Below are 3,595 nucleotides of genomic sequence, written 5' to 3' on the forward strand. Positions count from 1 at the left end.
TGATTACGCACCGTGGCATACTACTCTGTTCCGGAGGCGGTTGGCTGGGGTCTTTTAATCACGCCGTAGTGGTGATGCTGATGCGCGCGACCGTGCCGAATACAGTAGACGTGTGTGTAGTCTTTTTCTTTTTCCGTGGTCCACCCACAGCCCAGCCTGGGATTTCGTGTGGCGTAGCCCCAAAGACCGTGGGATCCATCCCAGCCCAACGAGTCTCCTCTCCTACCGGCACGGCAAAGGAACCAATCAGGCTGGCGATCCCCTCCTCCGTCCCTTCACACCCCACCTCCCAGCAGCGGCGCCTGTGTGTGTCCGTCCCTCCTCCCGTCGCATGCCATGATTCACCTCACGCCATTGAAGAAGAAAAAGGGAGAAGAGACGGACAGGATAGATACAGTCAGTCGCAGGCGGAAACGCGAAAGCGAAGCGACCGAGTGCTGCCGGCCCTCCCGCCTCCCGGTGGTGAGTGAGGTCACGGTCAAAGCGAGCCGCGCCCGGGCTGCAGCTGCAAAGGTGGTTGGCAGCATCAAGAAATGCCCTCCTCGATCCCTACTGCCTCCGGCTTGGTCCCGCCGTGGATGTGGATGGATGGCGTTGGCATCGCATCGGGGACATTGGCATGGCGCTGGGACACCCGCCCTCTGGACCACATTGACCGGTCAGACACCACGGGCCACGCGGGCGAGCACGCTGCCTTCCCCCGTGCATGCGATGCGGACGCGGATGCGGTCCGGGTCCGGTGCCGGTGCGCGCCCTCTTCTCTCCCAGTACGGTAGTACCCCTCTGGCTCTGGATCGCGACGTCGCGTGAGCCCCCCACCGCCGTTCCTGTCGCCGATCCGGATTAGGACGGCTGACTGGTTAATCAATTAAAGTGCTAGCTGACTGACCGATAAAGCGCCGTCTCGATCGAGCCGGGCTTGGAGCTCCGGATCAGCATCTGCCCGGCCCGGGCATCGTGATGATCGTCCGTGGCGCCTAACTTATTGCGGCTCGCTTGCCACCGCTTTTGTTTATGCCTGTTTGCCCTGTCATTTATTAAGCCCTAGTATTAGTTTTTTTAGGGCCTTGTGGCTTTCTGCCTCTGGGGGAGCAGACCGGTTTAGCAGCGCGGTCGCAGGCTTTGGTATTTTTTTAGTAAAAAAAATATTTCTTAATTGCGGCAGGGCCTCAAGGACCGTGTAGTAGCTCCAGTCGTAGCGTAGACACATGCACGCACGCGCGTTGTGGATGCCGAAAACCTGAAAAGAATCTCCAAACAAAACAAATGCAGATTGGACTGCTGACCGCCCAGGTCGGCTTCCCCCGGTTCAAATTGGGTGTCCAGCCAGTAAGCACTAGGCAAGTGCTGCGGACGAACTGTCCAGCTGGCGTTCGGCCTCACCTGAATCGTGACTAAACTAATCTCAACTCTCACCTGTCCCAGGAACGCTGGGCTCGCTGCACCGCCCGGCAGCATTTCCATGCCTGGCTGCCTGATCCTGGTTCGTGTTTCGCCCGGCAAGACCGCAGGAACTAGAGGCGCCCATGACCGCGCGCGCAGGCGCCACAGAGCGCGAGGCCAGCCGCGACATCGCATCGCACTCGCACGTTGTTGAGTCGTAAACTCGTAGTAAGGCTGTCCTCACCGTTACACATAAATATGTACGGGAAAAACCGTTTCAGCACTATACATACATAGATTGAAGTTCGGAATATAAATAAATAATATAATAGGCTCTCTAACAATGTCAACCTAAGGCATGGGCCAGCCCCTCGCGCAGTCACGCCACGCACGCGGTGTCCCGCGCCACCGCTGTCGTGTGCGGTGTGCCGCCCTGCCCTCCTCCCCGCCAGCAGCGGCAGCGGTGCGCACTGTGCCCACCGGACGTGCCGGGCCAGAACGTGTATCCGCGCCTCGGTGTCGGACGTCAACGGAGCAGCTGAGCCGAGCGGAGCGGAGCACGCAAACAAAGCAACAACAGCGGCCGGCCGCCCCCGCCGGTACAGCACACTGCGTCCCTGCGCGGCACCAGTGAGATGGGCGCGAGCACGCTGCACGCGTTGCGCTGGATCCGACGGATTTGACTAGTGCGGGAAGCCGACGCGACGCGTCTCCGTCGTCTGCGCTCGTCGTGGGTGGCGTCCCCCACTCGCAATCGCACCCGCCCGCCCGTCCGTCCGATCGATCAAATCGATCGTCTCGTACCGGGGCCTTTTGACTTGCGGCACCCGCACGCACGCTTGCGCGCGTACGTACGTATACGTCACGTACCCTCTACGGCTGGGTGGCGTTGAGATCAGATCACCGGCCAGGTTTTAAATTCCTGTGCGTATCGGCAAGGGGGGCCTGGAGCCCTGGCCCCGGGAAACTACTGCAGAGAGGAACGCATACGCATTTGAATGCTCGGATGGAACGGAGCTTTAGGCATGCACGTTCAGCTTGGCTTTCTTGCCCTGTAGCGTCCCCTTACTTTTGCCTTTATGTTTTCGGGCGCCATTTACTGTTTAATTTTTTTCCCGTCTGATGAGCCATGCTAAAATCTTTGCACCGGTCACAGACTCAGAGTCACAGTCTCGTCTCGGTCTCGGTCTCGGTCTGGTAAAAAAAAAGAGGCCCCTCCAACCTGGCGCCACTGCACGTGTGGTGTGTCGCCATCTTTTCTATGATTCTATCTATAGATGTCCAATAAGCACGAGGCCCGCAAGCCCGGCACGAAGCCCGTTTTTTGGGCCCGGTCCAAGCCCGGCACGGCCCGGTTATAGGCGGGCCCGGGCCGGCCCGGCACGAATAAACGGGCCGGGCTCGGACAGGAAATTAGTAGGCACGGTGGGCTAGCCCGGCCCGGGCCGTTTAGCTCTAAGCCCGCTTTTTTTACACTAAAACGTGCTTTTCGGCCCGCATAGCCCGCTTTTCGGCCCGTTTTTTCGTGCTAAACGGGCCGGTCCGGCCCGTTTAGACCCGTTGCGGGCCGGGCTCGGACAAGAAATTGAGCCCGCGTGCTTAGACGGCCTAGCCCGGTTTTTTAATCGTGCCTGGCGGGCCGGGCCCAAATCGGGCCGGGCTTCACCGGGCCCGGGCCGGACCGGGCCGGGCGGCCCGTTTGGACATCTCTAATTCTATCCTCGCTCCTCAGCGACAACGGCGAGTTGAGTTGCCGGACTACCGTCCTCCTGGCTTCGTGAGGTTACGCTGACTGTCAGAACAAGCGCGCTGCAGTAGAAAGATACGGTGAATCCACAGCAGCCAGACCTGTCGAATTCTCTGCTTGACGCTCGTGCATCCGTGCAGGGTGGTTTTAGGTTTCAAATCTCTCAGCATTTCTCAGTGATTCATGGTTGGCGCCTGGCACCCGTAGACCGATAAATAAACCTATGTTTGGGAGTGTTCTAGATTCAGGATAAATAGTTTTTAGAATATATGCTTTCGGTCCCACAACTAAACTCTATGATATCTAAAAATCTACATCTGAGGCAAGATTTATGGATTTCTGAGTATCTAAAGGTGCTCCAAAACTTTATAGACGTGTTTGGCTGACTGTGTGAGGGCTGGGCATGTCCCAACCAGGGTTCACCTTCCTGTTTTCACTGTAGTCAAAAACAGATTTTGAGACAAA

Source organism: Zea mays, chromosome 1 (genome assembly GCF_902167145.1).
Source record: "Zea mays cultivar B73 chromosome 1, Zm-B73-REFERENCE-NAM-5.0, whole genome shotgun sequence".
NCBI classification, from domain to species: domain Eukaryota; kingdom Viridiplantae; phylum Streptophyta; class Magnoliopsida; order Poales; family Poaceae; genus Zea; species Zea mays.